Source organism: Protopterus annectens, chromosome 5.part0 (genome assembly GCF_019279795.1).
Source record: "Protopterus annectens isolate FY-2018-M chromosome 5.part0, PAN1.0, whole genome shotgun sequence".
NCBI classification, from domain to species: Eukaryota; Metazoa; Chordata; order Ceratodontiformes; family Protopteridae; genus Protopterus; species Protopterus annectens.
In genome coordinates, this window is record NC_056735.1 from 245,379,246 (window position 1) to 245,397,857 (window position 18,612).

Genomic DNA, 18,612 nt, shown 5'->3' on the forward strand with positions numbered 1-18,612 from the left:
GAGGCAACAACGCTACCGCTTATATATATATATATATATATATATATATATATATATATATATATAGACAGATAGATATAGATATATAACTATATAAATATATAGATATAGATATAGATATATATCTCTGTATGAGAGCACTCAGCCTTCAGATGTGCAATATAATAGTTTATAACTAGAAACCACCCCCTGCCCAACAATGGCTAGTGTACCAGTACTGTATATATATATATATATATATATATATATATATTTTATTATTATATATATATATGTATTCTGTATAAACATATCTTTATTAGTATTCACTTTAGAAGCTTGAAATACTGAAATATCGACATTCAGTATTTTGAGCCGATAAAGTGGAATCCTGAGAACAGTGAAATCTCAGAAGCGCAACATTCAAAACCTCGAATACCGGCGGTTTTGAGTTTCACGCTTCTGAGGTTTCACTGTCGTTATGGATTCAGGTAAGTATCTGTGCGTGTTAATAGTTTTGTGTAGGGGCTGTGGTTTGTGTCAGTGTGTTTTGTTGCTGTGATGTGTGTGTACGAGGAGAATGTAGCTTGCATAGTGGTGTTTTGTGTGTGTTTGTGTGTAGTGCGACCTCGGAGTGAGAATATTTAAGTAGGGGGGTGTGGGGAGCGCAGCCCCCCACATGGGGGTTGCAGGGGGGCTTGCCCCCTTGCTTTTATGTAGTAGAGAGCTTGTGTTTGTGTGTGGTGTGTGTGTGTGTGTGTGTGTGTGTGTGTGTGTGTGTGTGTGTGTGTGTGTGTGTGTGTGTGTGTGTGTGTGTGTGTGTGTGTGTGTGTGCAATAGAAGCGTGAAATTCAAAATCTCCGGTGTACGAAATTTTGAATTTCGCGGTCCTGAGTTTTCAAGGTTTTAAAAATGTGACTATATAGCTTTGAAATACTGAATTTTGATATTTCAGTATTTCGAGGATATAAAGTGAATCCTTTTATTATTATTTTTAATATCTGTTCCAAGCTTGATGTATATTATTTAACCCCCCCCCCGCCATCCTATGCAACTCACAGTGCATTTCTTTTGTTTGTTTGTTATTTTTTTTAATGTATTAAAATAAAACAAATGGTGAAAGCAATACAGGCAGTGTAACAGAAGACTAAACAGCCACCATACAGCCAATAAGCCCTCACCATAAGCTACAGCCTCCCACCTGTGTGGTCATTGCCAAATGGCTCCATCTTCATATTTTGATGTGCCTGATTATGGTTTCTGGCAGGAGGAAGAGAAGCACTACCTTAAAATAAGGAGTGTGTGCCTACAACTGCCCCCTGATGATGACTTGTGACTTGTGGACAATGAGCCATTACCAAGGTAAGTTGTCATTACAATGAGGTGTGAGGCAATGAGGGGACAGCACTATATTTTTGAGTGGGTAACTGAAACAGTGTATGGTAAAGGTAGTTTATGAGGGGAATATATGTTTAGGAAAAGCTGTGAACTGTGAATGGTGATGACAAGTTTCATTCTACTAATGAGTGGTCCCATCAGAAAGCTGGAATTGCACACTGACTTCAACTGGCTAAATGAGAAGGCTTTATCATTATAAATACCAGGGTGTATTTAAAGCTAGGAAAGGAAGCCATTAGCTTAAAGATGAGGAAAGTCAGTAAGTTTAGGTAGACAGAAGGTTGCTGAGATACAAAAGATAGAAATAAGATGATGGGTCAGCTACAGGAGAGGGAAAACACATTAGCCAAAATGTGTTTGATGCAAGCTGTGCTCTTAAAATGGACACAATAGTCTGGGATGGAGATAATTTGAGTGGGTAACTGAAACAGTGTATGGTAAAGGTAGTTTATGAGGGGAATATGTGTTTAGGAAAAGCTGTGAACTGTGAATGGTGATGACAAGTTTCATTCTACTAATGAGTGGTCCCATCAGAAAGCTGGAAGTGCACACTGGCTTCAACTGGCTATATGAGAAGGCTTTATCATTATAAATACCAGGGTGTATTTCAAGCTAGGAAAGGAAGCCATTAGCTTAAAGATGAGGAAAGTCTGGAAGTTTAGGTAGGCAGAAGGTTGCTGAGATACAAAAGATAGAAATAAGATGAGGGGTCAGCTACAAGGGAGGGAAAATAAATTAGCCAAAATGTGTTTGATGCAAGCTGTGCTCTTAAAATGGACACAATAGTCTGGGATGGAGATAATTAGCATAAAGTTAAGCGGTTACAGGAAAAGACCATTTGGTAAGAATAAATAAGAACAACAGGATCGAAGGAATTAATGGTGGAAACATGACTAATCTACAATGGTTGATACGAAACTGGTAGAAGTCAGTAGGTGAGGCTAGAGCAAAGAAGGGCTAGGAAAAGAAGACACAGAAGTAAGAGTTGCACAAGAAACATACAGGCCAAATAAGAGCCAGTGATATGAATGGAAAAGTATAAAAGAGAGAGGAAGTGATAAGTAGTAGTAGTGACTGAATGTTGTACATTGGAACTATATTGGCCGGAACATTTCAGCTCTTGATCATCATCTTTGGCTTTGGATGTAGGATGCAGATCATTTAGGCCCCAAAGTTCATATAAACTAAACACTAAAACTGAAAAGAATGATGCTGATGGATGGGGGTCATGCACTTTACTGGAATATATGTGAGGCATATCACAGTGTCAAAATGAAAAGGATTGTGAAGGAGCTGGTAAGGAAGAAGGAATATACAATTTTCTTGCAAGACATAAATCTGAGGACATGAGAAATAATTGCAATGAGGGAAAGTTTTGAATAGTTGTAGGATTTAGTTGAATAAAGGGTTGAAAGAACAGAGTGATCCTAATATTGATTCAGAAATTATTCAACCAGTAGTAGTTTATCAGAGGAGATGGTCTATGTAGATTGGTGATAGTGGCAAGAGAGTTAGAAGACATTTATTGAATGTTAAGGATTATCTACAGACCTAATTTTGATTATCTTGTTTCTTTATGATTATTATGAACAATGCCAACAGAAAAGCCCTCATGTAGACTAAAAGTGACTGCAGGAGATTTTAGTGTAGTACTGAACTATTCTCTGAATCACAGATCAGAAATATACAAAAAAGCAAAATGCATATTGAAATGCTAAGAAATAAGAAGGGGCTGGGATGGTGGCTAGAAAGGATACTATCCTGAGGAAATGGTATGTGCTTTCTCCCAGGATGAGAATATGCAGGACTGCAGGTTGGAGAAGTTCTTGGTTAGGTATTCAGTGCTTCTGAAAGTGACAGAGGTAGAAAAAGGAGAGAGCTCCCTCTCAGACCATGCACATGCTTGCATAGTAGCCAAATGGAGACGTGATATGTCAGCAACCAAAAGAGAGTAGTATTGCTGGAACTGAATTCATCCTCAAGTCTTGGTGAGTACCTTCATGAGGTTGATCTTGTTTTTACAAAATCTCACCAAGATAACACTGATATATAGACTGTATTTTATATAGCATATATTATGGACAGAAGTAGGTTAAAAATAAAAAAAGATAGCTGGGTACACAAGACTCAGGATAAAATAGTGCCCAATCTTGGTAGGTGCACTGGTGATAGGACTGGAAAAAATGACAGTGTAGAATCTTCAAGACACGGAAACATTCCTAAAGTGCGGCTTGGCCAGACCCAAGGGGTGGATCCCCCCCCCCATTGTAGAAGGAAGTAGCAGTCCACAAAAATCACAAAAACTGATAACCAAAAAAGAGCCATAAAGAAGATAGAGTCGACTAGAGAAGATAAGAAAGAAATTATATATTTTTACTGCTATGCAAGAAGCCCAGAATTTCCACACAGAAGATCTATAAAAAGTTTAAGAGAGAAGTTAGAGGAAAGAAAAATACTTCCAAAAGAAAAACCAGCAGAAACTTTGAATAAAAACTGTATTTCTTTAATAAATCAGATAATTGAAAAACATTATATAGACAAGAAATCTTGGGCCATTTGGAAAAAGAAGTGACTGAAGAAGTGACAAAATATAAAGAACAAAATCTAGAGACTTTTGAAAGGTGTGAAAAAGAAATATGGACATTGGAAAGAAAGAGAGCTATGATATGGTGCAATATTTATGCCAAGGAGGAAGCCAAATTAATCAATACAAAAAAGGCAGTCTAAAGATATTCAATGAGAAATACAGGCAAAGGCATCCAGATATGAAAATTTTCACAATACAAAAAATAAGTTCACAAAGGGGGAACATAGAACAGAAGATTAGTAAAGTAGGAGTTAAAAAAAAACATATGTTGAAGTTATGGAATACCTGCAAAGTGAAGGATTTATTGGAGAAAGTCTAACACAAGTTATATCACAGCATGATGGAACAATGAACCCTCAAAGTAAGGAGAAAGAGACAAGACATGTGGACATGGGAAAGAAAATGAGTTTTAATTTTATGCAATATTTATGCAAAGGAGAAAGCCAAACAAGTCAATACAAAAAGAACAGCACCAAAGATATTTGAAGAGAAATACAGGCAAAGGCATCTGGACACAATAACATTTTACAATACAAAAAAAGTAAGAAAACAAAGACGAAAAGTAGAAAAGAAGATTAATAATGGAAAAGTTAAAGAAATAGAAACTGAGGTTATGGATTGCTTGCAAAGAGAAGGATTTAGTGTAGAAAAGCTAACTCTGATAACATCACAGCAGGATAGAGCAATGGATCCCAAAATTAAGTAGAAACCAGGGGAGCAGGAAACAGCTGACCAGTTGTCCTATGAAGATACTTTGTAGCTTTCCATATAAAACCAGTACAAACATTCAGTTGGAGTTTTACAGCAAGGGAAGGAACAGGAAACTGTGAAAACTCTGACACAGTCAGTGTTGTGGAATGATAGGTCAGTGAGTTTCCATATGAAAGAGCAACGGATGACACAGGATGAAACTGAAGAGAATGTGGCACAGAAAGATTCTGGAACTTTCAACAGAATGCCCACAGGAAACGAAGAACAAAGAATGTGCCCTCAGTTTAGAAGAAAATAATCTAAGGATAAAGTCTTACCACAAAATCACAGGGTAGTAAGGGAAAGGAAGGGAAAAATCAAATGCCATCATGGAAGTATCGAATAGAGAAAACTATAAAGCAATTAAGACAAGAAGTGTCACTGTTAGAAGAGTATAGAAGAGGGAACAGATTGACAAAAATACTCAGTAAGATAGATGCGATAAAAACAATGCACAGTAACATAGATCAGGATCTATCGTGCACTGTCGCAAATAATAAACTAAAAATATCAGCGCATGCAGATAAGCTTAAATGATATGCAGATAAATATAAAGGAAAAGTACAAAATAAGTACTTTATTGATGACCCAAAAAAGGTTTATATAGAATTGGGAAACAAGACAAAAGGAATTGAAACACCACCAAAAAAAAAGAAATAGATACATTTTAGAGAAATATCTATGAAGATCCTGTGGAACATAACAAAAATAATAAATGGATAGAAGAAGTAAAAGAAAGATTAAGAAGTTCAAATGTACAGGATATGAAATAGGGTGAAGTAACAGACAGAGAGATTAAGAAAAGCTCCTAATTGGAAAACCCCAGGTCTAGATGTAGTACCTAACTTCTGTCTAAAAGTATTAACATCTTTACATGAAGAATTAGCCATGAGTAAGAACTATTTATATGTGCACCCCAAACAGACACTGGCCTGGTTAAGAACAGGAAAAACAATACTCCTACTTAAGTGCAAACCTGCAAGCTATCCTAAAACTATAGACCAATAATTTGCCTTCTGATAACTTATAAACTATACAGTGGAATTGATGCCGACAGAGTTTATAGTCATCTAGAAGAAAACTCAATTATGGCAATAGAATAAAAGGGTAAGAAAAGAAAGTCATATAGAACAAAAAAAAAACATTTTTTGTTAAATACTGTCATAATGGAGAACTGTAAAAAGGGGAATAATCTAAGTATGGCATAGTTAGACTACAAAAAAGCATGTGACAGTATCCCACATTCACTGATAAAAGAGTGCTTAAAAATGTATAAGATACACCCTACACTGATCAGTTATATTACACTGACCATGAAATAGTGGCAAACCACTTTCTAGTTAAGCTATGATAAAGGCCAAATTATTATTCCAGGGATAAAAATTCAAAGGGGGATATTCCTGAGTAACTCTTTGTCACTGCTGTTCTATTGTCTTGCCCTTAACCCATTAAGCTGTCTACTTAACAGATTATGTCATGGCTACAATTTGGCTCCCAGAAAACAACAAAGTTTAAAGACTTTTCATCTTTTTGTAAATGATTTAAAATGGTATCGTTCATCAGATGATGAACTGAAAGCATAAGTGCTAGTGGTCAAAACTTTTCCAGATGATTTAAGAAGGTCATTTGGTTTTGATAAATGTGCAAAGGCAACTTTTAATGCAAGAAAGCTGCAGCACCAACAAAACATCAGCCTGGGGCAGGAATGTGATATAAAAAAACTTGAGCAAGAGGAAGTGTATAAATATTTGGAAACTGATGAAGGATCAACAATAAAACATGAACAAACATGAATACAACTTATTATACAATGGAGCATCATGAAGCACGAAAAATGTACACGCTGATTGGTCAATCCAGTCAGCATGCTTGTTATAAATCCAGCATAAAGTAACAAGAAAAATCCAGCTGCTAACATATCATGGAGCAACTGCTTTGTATCACCAGATAGAAAAGATCATCTCTGTAATAAAAAGCATTTGAAATAGTCATTGCTTCCATGCTGCGTACACACTACAGGTTTTCCTTATTTTTAGACTACTCCTAATTACATCGGCAACCACACATGCCCAAAATATAAAAAGTGTGGAAACTCCAGCTGTAAGTGCTTTTTTTGTCAAAGAGAAATCACCCTAATTGACCTACTGCCGATTACACAGACAACTGCAATTTCCGATGTCTCATGTACAATTTTCTAATGGTACGTTTAACAAAGCAGATGTTTGGCACAGACCACAAAAAAATATTACATATTCACTGTATTTGCAAGTTAAAGGCACAATAGAAATATAATAACAGAAAACACTTTCTTAACAGGAAAACTGCAAGGAGTTATTGTGCGTGCAGGTTTGAAGTATGAATTAACTACAGCAACATTGATACCCACCGGCAATGTAAACCTTGCCTCTGTATGACAAACCAGATGATTAGTAAAAGCCTACAAGGAATTATTGTGTGGAGTTTGCAGTGTGAATAAACTACCAGAGCAGAAACAGCGACCCAGTGATGTAAACCTTGGCTTCAGATGATTATCACTTTGTAAGTGATACCCTGATGGCACATGCAAAAATGAAAAAAAGTAGTTGCCGATAGACAGATAAAAACTACTTCCCTGCATTTAAAAACATCAACCAACACTACAAACAACACAGATAAAATAATCCCAGACTTTTACTTCATGTTTATTGTTTATTTTATGTTTCTTTTAATTTAAATACAAGTTGTTGTTAATGTTTCAAGAGATGTAAGGTGATAATTATATAAGTAAATATATTTTTTAAAGCTTCGTTTGAACATAGACAACAATCAAGTCAGAGGCAATATAGAAATATAAAAGAAACTACACATGCAAGACATATTAAAAGCTTTAAAAACTATATTTACTTATCTCAATACAACTCTTACAAAATTAATAACAAGTTGTATTTGGATTAAAAATAAAAATAAAATAAACAATAAACATGAAATAAAACTCTGGGACTATTTTATCTCAGAAAAAGTGGAACAGTACAAAATAAAACAAACAAAAACCTAATTAAAACAACTCAAGCACAACACAATACCAAACTTCCACCACTGTATAATAGCAATAACCCATGGCTGTGTGTGGGTAATGCTAGATTTACCCACAGTTGGCTTTTTTTGGTCACTTGGGCTTCTCCCTTGTGACCAAACCACGCCAACCGTGGGTAAATCCAGCATTTCCCACACCTAGCCTTGGGTTATTGCTATAGTAAGGAATATTTTAGAAGACTAATATTAATACTGAAAACAACATTGACATCTAGGAACAAAGTCCAAGCAATAAACCAATTTGTTCTTCCTGTCCTAATTTGCAGTTTGGAGTGATTGACTGACTCCAAAAGTTATTGGTAAGGTTGGACAGGAAAACAAGAAGGATGCTCATCAAATGATTTCTAAAAATCACTATATACCAAGACTATATATTCCTCATTCTGAAGGAGGAATGGTCCACCTCGAAACTGACTACATGTATAGCTCTGCAATGTGGGACTACATACATATCTGCTGACCTCACAAGATCCAAATGTAGTGAAAGTTTTGAAACATTAGGAGAATAAGTCTAAGATGACTTCTCTACTTAGTTTATCAGAAGCATATTGGCGTCAAGCAGGAATGGAAATCAAATGAGAAGTAGATAAAACTCAGGCAGCAATTGAATGTGCCAAAATCAAGAGAAATAATATAAGGTTAAGGATCAGATGTGAAGATAAAACATGTGGAAAATGCATAAATATAGCTGCAAGTATAGAAAACTCTTGGAACAACCTCATGATGATCAGGCCTAAATGCAGGAATGGCTAAGGAGAGGTGAATCTAATCCAAAAGATGAAAGGTTAATATTGGTGGCCCAAGATAGTGAACTACACACATGTTGGTTTACAAAGTGCATTGGACATGTGGGAGAAACAGATAAATGTAGGTTTTGTAAAACAGAATTGGAAACTGTCACACATCTTGTTGCTGATTGTGATATACTAATGACTGAAGGACTGTATACTGAAAGGCATAATAATATGGCAAGACTGTTGCACTGGGGATTGTGCAAACATTATAATATTGAAGCAGTTGGAAAACACTTGAAACATGAGCCACAAAGTATTATAGAAAATTAAGTTTGTATCACATGGGATCATCTATTGCCAAGAGTTCAAAAAATAGATGAAAGGAAACCAGATATAGTAGTCCATGAAAAGAAGACACAAAGCAGCAATGATCATAGAAATTGCGGCACCCAGTGACTACAGTGTCTTATGTACAGAGAAACATGAAGTCATAAACTACTAGGATGTGCAGGCAGAAAAGAGGGCAATGTGGAAGAAGGATATCCAGATAGTTCCAATAATAGTAAGAGCAGTGGGTCTTTTAAAAAGAATTCACAATCATACTTAGATATGTTACTGGCACATGTAACACCATACAAATTACAGAAGGAGTCATTACTGGACACATTGTAGGTGCTGTGAAGACCACTTCTGGCTAACATCAAAGATGGAAACAATACTAATTTCATGAACATTAATCATACTTTGACTTAGGAATGAGGGGTCCATTCTCATCATGGTATTAAAAATCCAAAAGACTTGGAGAAATTAAAAAAATGACTAATGTCTAATATTAATACAAGGAAAATGATAGTGGAAATGGAGGCCTTAGATATCGAAAGGGGAAGAGAGGGGTAGGGAAAAGTAATCCCATATGGACTGTGGGGAAAATATATTTGGTAAGATGTAATCACATATGCTTTGACAGGGATGATCATGGCACAATAGTATCACTGGAATAATACAGAACTATCTTAGTAAAGGAATATGAGGAAAACTTAAAGACATTACAAAGAAAGTATGGTAATACTAAGAGAGATGATGAATGAGATGAACTGGAAGTGATAATATTTTAAAATATAAAATTAAAAAGTTAGATATAAAAGAAGCCAAGAAAAGTTGGGTAGGTAGATAAGTTTTTGATGGATTCGTGGGGAAGAAAATTGGCAAGGTTCTTGCATGAAAACAGAAGAAGAACAAGAAGATGAGAGAGACACTGATTTTAATAATGAAAGGTTGTTCAGAAGTTTCTATATAGGACAGAAAGGTAGCCAAGGAAGTTATGATTTTAGTATATAATATATTGATCTATAGATGATTTATGACAGAAGGAAAAAACAGTGAGGCTCTCATGAAAATCTGGCATTGTAAGATTTAAAGTAGAGAGAGTAGTTCAATATTATAAGGGAGAACTCACCATTGCTGAGTTAGTGATAGTAGTGCTGAAGTTGAAAAGGGGTATGGGCTCTGTAGAGGATAAATTTCATGTGCAATTGTATAAGGACTTTGGAGGAAACTTTTGCAGGAGCTATGTGGCAGGCTTTTGTTCTGATTCACTTACTACAACCTGGTTGTTCTCCTTCCCATGTCAGGGCAAAATTGGACAGATCTGGATAACTATGATATCATAATCTTGTCAAGCATAGATGAGAGGCTGTCTTTTATAGTACTGGCAAGAAGGCTGGAAAAAAGTCATTCTAGGATTGCTTGATCTGAAAGAGAGATATTTTGTGATAGGTAGGACTTTTGAATCTGGTTGATGGATATTGGAGTAAGTTTTTGAGGAAGCTCTTAGGCAGGGGGTAGACACAAGCTGGGATAATTTTGTTTTCAATATCAAGAAAACTCTCAACATGGTGGAATGGCATTTTTTTACTAATGAAGAGAATAGGTATTATCATCAGTTTTAGGCAATGGATAAGGGCTTGGTGGAATGGGTGATGAGAAAGGAGGTGAATGTGTAAAAGGTATTTCTGAGTTCTGTCCCTAGCCTTCTCATTTGTTTTTGTTTGTACGTGATGCTTCACCACAGCGAGTAACAACCTACATTTGCCCCTATCAAATATGTGAAAAAAAAGTTTCATCTTTTCCTGACAAATGCAGTCTTATTTCTGATATACTGGATTTGGATTTGCATAAAGTATGGTCCATCTTTCAGGAATTTAAAAAAGAATCCAGTTCGGAATGTAGTTGGTAGAATACATTGCAGCTTCATGTATTTAGAATGTTATCATATATGGTAGGAAAGAAGAGCTATTTTCTTTTGTAGTGGAATGTCTTTTAGTTTGTTTGTTTTGACAGTTTATTAAATTTTAATGTTATTCCACTTGTTTGTGAAGTAAAGTTGATTATAGCACACCTGGGAAATGTCTACATAAATATAAAATAAAATTAAAGACTAATAAAAAATCCAATCATGAATCGTGTAGACCAACAAAAGTAAAATGCTTTTAGAAATATATTAATTCAGTGGTTTAAAACCATTTTACTTTTTTTGAACAGGTCCGAAATCCAGCTTGAAGAAAAAATGTCATTATGTAACTCAATATTCCACAAATGGTAAAGGCTCTTTGTAATATCAGAAAGAGTCATTTTCATACAATATTAAGTATTTATTTTAATAATCTGACATGCACCATCCAGTGGGTAGGTGATTTTGACAAATGGGCATAACATATTTGTCCCCTCAAAAATTTTATTTTCAATTAAAATAACATTTACATAATATTTTAAATATAATTTTAAACAACTATATACAATATTTACAATAGCCTGACATTCAATTATATATACTGTATGTTATTAAATATAGAATTAACAGATCAGCTATCAGAGATATAATATTGATTATTGCAGAGTGTCCTACAAAGATATACATTTCTTCCAAGGATTATTTACCAATGGCCTGGGATAGATGCGTAGTTCTTTGATTTTTATTTCCATCGATGCAGTTGTCTTCAGTAAAGTGTAGAATTCTTCCAAGGTCGGGGGTGTATTTGAATTCCACCTTCTGGTTACACATTTCCTAGATATAGTAAGTATTGTCCATAACAAATTCATATTTGTCTTATTCAGGTAGGGACCTTCATTTACATTTAGTATAATCAATGCTTTAGTTAAGGTGAAGGATTCATTAAATAAAGCTTGTAAAAAATGATTGATTCCATTCTAATATGATTTAATTTTATTACATTCATAAAAAATATGAATCCAGTCTGCTTTAGTTGACTTTTCACACCTCCAGCAAAAACCATTTGTAGTAGTACTGATCTTTTTAATTCTATCTGGTATTAAAATGCTCTGTGTAAATATTTCCAGTTAAATATTTTCCAGTACTGTGTGTTAGATGTATAATTAACTGATAGTAAGATGTTAGTTTTAATTTATTCTGTTAACTGCAATGACTGACCTTTTGTTAAGAACTGCCAGTATGATGGTTTGGGAATTGTTTTATATGTTATTAATTCTTTATATAGATTTGAAATGGAATTTTTCTTTTCACAACTATTATATATAAATTCATACAGAAAACTTATTAGATTTGGAATATTTTTAAATGAGGAATTATTAATTAATCTGCATAAATCTTGAGTGTACATTAGAATGCTTTGTAAGGTTAACCAGTCCTGTGTTGGAATATTGTAAGCAGTTTTTATCATATGTATATCTAAAACATTTAATTTATTTACACATTGAAACCAGCATAAGAATCCATTTTGTTCCCAGAAGGTTGTTGTTTCCCTATATATCTTTTGAGGAAAGTTCTTAGTGATGGTAAATGGGGTTAAAAGGTCAAAACAAAGTTTTTGATCTATGTTTGCATTGATAAGTTTCCTAAAGGAATTGAAGCAATGATTAATCAGTGTTGTTTTAGAAGGTTTTGTTATATTATATTGTATACTTATGCATAGTGTGTACCAGGGTTTGTTTTATTTGTCTACTATTCATTTTTTTAACAGATTAAATTCACTTGTTGATATAGCCATTGTTAATTCTTTCCAGTTGGCAAAATAATTTGGGTTTATCCAGTCTATTGTAGTTTTAAGCACAGATGCTTTTATATATGTTTCTATTTCTAGGAAGTTCAATCCTCCTTGTGTCCAGGGTCTAATGTGATGAGTTAGAACTACTCTATTCTTTTTGGGATACCATAAAAATTTTATTAAACATGAGTTTATTTTTTTAAGACTGCATCTTTCAGGAATTAACTGTATTGCTAATGCTGCATATAGTATTTTTGGCAATAAGACCATTTTTATTAATTGCAATCTCTTCAAAAGTTAATATAATGTTGTTCTACTTTTCTATATATATATATATTTTTATTGTTTTAATAATGTTTTTATAATTTATTAATATTGTTTCGTTTATATTTTTGCATAACACTATTCCTAAATAATTTAGTGTAAGTTCTTGTTTTCCTATGATTGATTTATCTGTAACTTGTAGTTCTTTTTTCTTATTTAAAAATAGAAATTTTGATTTTGATCTATTAAAGTATAGACCTGAAATCTTATACAATTTCTCCATTACCTCTTCTAGCTCTCCTAATGACTCTCTGGAGTATGATAGGGTTAATAAAATATCATCTGCAAAAAGCATTATTTTAGATATGCACTGGTCATAGACTTATATTCCTTTTATTCTTGGATTATTGCATATTATTTCTGCAAGTATTTCTGTAGTCAAAACAAATAAAATAGGAGAAAGGGGGCATCCTTGTTTAGTACCTTTCGTTATATGGATAGATTCTGAGGTGAAAGGACCTAATTTAATGTAGGCTAAGTTATTAATAAATATGTTTTTTAGTAATAAGATGAAGGGAGGAGGAAATTCAAATAATGCTAAAGTTTTAAATAGATATTCCCAGTTGAGGGAATCAAAGGCTTTTTCTATGTCTAATCTGATTACAAGTGTTTCTGTATCTTCTTTATTCACATAATCTATAAGAGTAAGTATCCTTTTAATATTATCACGTGTGTGCCTGTTATATAAAAATCAAGTTTGATTATTATTAATTGTCTTTGAAAGTGGGAATTTCATTCTGTTAGCTAGGATTGACATGAATGTTTCGTAATCATTATTCAGTAATGATATAGGTCTGTATGAGGTGCAAAGGTCTGATGGTTTATTATCTTTTGCATTTGGTGTTATGAGAGAATATTTCCATGAGGGTGGTATTTTTGCTTCTGACTGGACTTCTAGCAAAGTTTTATGAAAAAGGGAGATTACTGTTGAAGGGAAGATTTTGTAAATTTCCGTAATTATACCATCTATTCCTGGAGTTTTGTTAGATTTACTTTCTTTTATCTTGTCAACAATTTATTTGTAGGATATAGGTTTTTGTAGGTCTAGTTTAAAGTTTTCTGGAATTTTTTTTTATATTGATAAAATTTGTTTCTAAGTTTATTTGGTTGTTATCTACATCTTCTTTTTGAAGTGTTCCATATAATGGAACTGAAATGCTTTAAGGATGTCTCCTATATCTGATACTTTTTTCCCTTTCTTTTCATGATATATACTACTAATGTTATTTGCTTTAGATTGTATTTTAATTCTTGTAGATAAGTTATGTAAATATCTGGGGGAGGTAGCTAATGAGTTTATTTTTAATTTTTTCAAGGCTAATCAAGTTTTGTGTGTTATAATTTCATTATATTTTTTATTTAATTCCTCTGTTTCTTTTTTGACTTCTGGACAATTCTGATTTTTTTTAGATTTTGCTGTCAAGAGTCTAGTTTACAAGTCTGATGATTCAGATTCCCACTCTCTAACTTTGTTTTTGTACCAGCTAAGGGTCTTACCAAATAAATATGCTTTTAATGAGTCCCAAACCATGACTCTACTGATTTCTGTTGTATTATTAATTTCAAGAAATAATTGTAGTTCTGACAACATCCATGGTTTGAATTCTTTAATTTTCATGATATATGATGGAATTCTAGTTGAGAGGATTAAAGGTTTAAACTCTATTTGGAGGTTCATTATCAGATAGTCATGATCTGAGAAGGGGCATGAAACTATTGACAAGTTGAAGATTTTTGTTTGTAAATCTTGAACTATGAATAATTTGTCTGTTTTGGTTTGATTTCCAAATCTATGGTCTTTATGGGAAAATAATAAGGATTTAGCATCTTTTACTTTAAAAGTGTCTATTAAATGAAATGAATCAATCCATCTTTTTAAGGATTTTGAAATAGTTGCTATGTGAAAAGACTTCTTGGTGGTTTCAGAAGCTTCTAAGGTACAATTAAAGTCTCCTCCCAGTAAACAATTTCCTTATAATTGTTGGAAATAAAATCTAGGTGTTTTTTAACCGTTCCTGCTCCAGTTCCTGGGAACCAATATAGATTGGCTAAAGTCCATATTCTGTTATTAAATTTAATTATAACAAATGCTAGTAGACCTTCTTTGTCTTCATATTTTATAAATAACTTTTGGAGTGATTATGTTTTTCTTCCAGAGAATTGATACTCCTTTTGTCTTTGTTCTATAGGAGGATTGAGCTAAGACTGTATAGTCCTTAGGGTTCCAAATAAAGCTATAATTAGTCTTAAAATGCATTTCCTGGAGAAATTCTACTTGTGCCTTATTTATATTTAATTATTTTAGTAAGTTTGATCTTTTATTTGCATTATTTAAACAATTAGTATTTAATGATAAGAATGTTAAATCCATTTTAAGTTTTTGTTGGAAGAAACATTTTGCTTCTTTTTTTTTATTATAGTAGTTATGCCATATTCTCTGATAACATTGAATGTTATTTTTATGTGTGTAAACTTGGGAGTGTAATGTAATGTTCTTTCTTCTTTAAATACAAGTAGGATAAAATTCTAGTCAGGCCTTAAAAAAGTACCTCTATAAAACATTAATTCTAAAGTATCAAATACAAGTAAATATGAATTTTCCATTAAACATGGAATGAAAGTCATTCCTAATCCAATAGATAAAAATAGATCTATTGGATTATCACTCATACCTTTAACCAACAATATCAACTGAGCTCCATATGTCAAAATATTATATGAATGATTTTCTTAAAAGAGATTCAATTCTATACTATTCTATTATTATTCTATAGTATTTTATATATCAGGATGGAATGTTAGTAGTGTAAACCATTATTATGTTGACTTATAAAATATCCAATATTTAGTTACCCTTAAGAGATCCCAAACATGTCAGATATGTCATTTCAGATAAATTAAATGCAACAGAGGAGCGTACACTAAATAAGCCAACAACAAATAGATTATTACTAAAATAATTTGACTAAAAGGACTCTGTAGGAGACAATGAGTGATTACCAATGAAATATGAATTTACTATAGGTGTACTGTCTTCCTTTACTTTCCCAAAAGACATGGCTTATCAGTGGTATCCTGACTCTGAGTCGAGGTGCCCTACATTCTAGTGTGCAGTGGTTTTACATATTTATTGATTTACAAAGCAGAGTCTGAGAATGAACTATTATTACCCTGACAATTCCCACCCTACATAGGGCACCTCCTGCTTCCAGAATGGGTAATCACATCAGGTCTAGAATGAATGTGTAGGTACCCATAAGGTAATCAAGACTTAGCTTAGGTAAGTATTAATCAAATAGTGTTTAGAGTATCTTAGAGAGTACTTGGGGCAGTTAGAATACTCTTAAGCCTCTCATCCCTTGACCAAAAACAGAGATTTCCCTTCCCTTTCTTTCCCGTGTTTTAAATCAGTACTAATAAAAGAAATTCAACAAACATAGGTAAACAGAAAAAACATTCAGTAGTCCGTCTTGTACATGACTCTCAATCCATTAAACAAGTCAGTGACTAACATCACTTTAGTAAACATTATAAAGACAAATTAGAAATAATTTTCTAGCTCTTTAAATTTTCTGATAAAGCAAAATGTTAACATTAAGCTATTTTAACTAAAAGTGTAAAGCATTTCAATTTTTCCTTGCATGTATACATTTCTACTTATATTGTAGTGTCAATAGCTGTCTTTGAAATCTGTACAATACTTCACTTCTTCAAATCATTTCTTTTTCAATTCAGGTTTAGTTTTGACAAAATGGCAACAATATTTCAAGGGCACAATTAATATTTAGACTGATGTTTCAAATAAATAACTTGTCAGTTGCCAGTTGAGTTAGTTTAGAAAGTATGGTTAGTGCAAATATAGCATGTTGCAAAAATAATATGTATTTTTTGTGTGCTCTAGAGACTGTCATATGCAAGTGACATATATAATGTAGCATATATAGAGCAGATAGCTTATGGATTCAGGTTGTTAAAGTAAGTTATACTTATTAATCAGGCAGTATCATTTAAGTTCACAAGTAATTTGGGGACATTTCAGTTGAGTTTCCAGGAATGTGTAGTCCAATATGAGCAATTTATAAAGTATTTACAAGTTGTTCTATTAAGTTATGCAATTTACCCTTCCTTAGATTGTAATTCAATTTAATAGCTAAACAACATTACTTTTACGTTATTTGTTATCTGTAAGGCTAAATGCACTTCACAGATTCACAAAGTCCATAGAAACTGCCACCGTTGTTTTCTCTTGCCATGACAATGCAAATATAGCGGCTCCTAATCAATGAGTGTTAAAAAAAAAAAAAACTGAAATAGTTCACAAGGCTGATAGAATGTAAAGAAAGCTTTACTTCTCACAAGCAACAGTACATTTTCCCTCCTTTTATATATTATGTTAATATTATAGGAAATAATTCAACTGACAGTATGTATATAAATGAAACATTTCAGAGTTAATCGCTAACATGCCCCGTAACCCATTAAGCATAACAGTGTCCACCATTAATCTAATAACTATCGTAATAACATCTGAGTCCACTTTTCCTCATAAACATGTCACAATTCATTAAACAAAGCAGAGTCTAACATTTGTCTAATAATCATTATAAAGACAAATAATAGTAATTTCCTAGCTCTTCAAACTTTCTGATATCGCAAAATGTTGACAGTAAGCTATTTTAACTGGAAGACTAAAACATTTCAATACTTCCTTGTGAATATACATTTTTACTTATACTATAGTGTCAAGAACTGTCTTTGAAATCTATGCATTACTTCACTTCTTTCAAGTCATTCATTTTACAGTTCAGATTATATTTTGTCAAATGTCAATAGCATTTAAGGGCACATTTAATATTTAAACTGATATTTTAAATGAATAGCTATCAGTTGCCAAGTGAGTTTGTACAGAGTGTGAGGTAACTGCAAAGATAACCTGTTGCAAAAAGTAATAGGTGTGCTTGTAGAGATTGTCAATTTCAAGTAACATATAAAATGTAACTTTTACAGTGCAGACAGCTTGTGGAATCAACATGTTAAACTGAGTAATACTTTTTAATCAAGCAGCTACATTTAAGTGCACATGTAGTTTTGGAACATTTCAGTTGTGTTTCCAGGAATATGCAATCCTAGGAGGATAAATCATAAAATAATTACAATTATACAACGACCCCCCTATTAATATTCTAAAATGTGCACCCTGATTGTTCAGCATGCACGTTGTAAATCAGAGTTATACTAATGATAAAAGGTCCGGTTGCCCGGACTTTTTCCATTAGTTTAACTCTTTTTTTTAAGCAACGGAGAACGCAAGATCTCTGTTGCTTTTTGCACACTGTCTCTATGTTAAAGGAGTTTAACATAGCATGACAGCTTTAAAAAAAGTAACAGAGATTTTCTATCTCTGTTGCTTTTTTAAAGGAGTCTCACTATGTTAAATTTAACATAGAGTGACAGCTTTAAAAAAAGTAATAGAGATCTTCCTATCTCTGTTTCTTTTTTTAAAGGTGTCTCACTATGTTAAATGGGTTTAAAATAGCGAGACAGCTTTAAAAAAAGCAAAGGAGATTCTCCGTTGCTTTTCTAAAACCTGTCTCGCTATGTTAAACTCCTTTAACATAGCGAGAAACTTTGTAAAAAGCAACGGAGATCTTGCTTTCTCCGTTGCTTTTTTTAAAACTGTCTTGCTATGTTAAATAGGTTTAACATAGCGAGACAGCTTTAAAAAAAGCAATGGAGATTCTCTGTT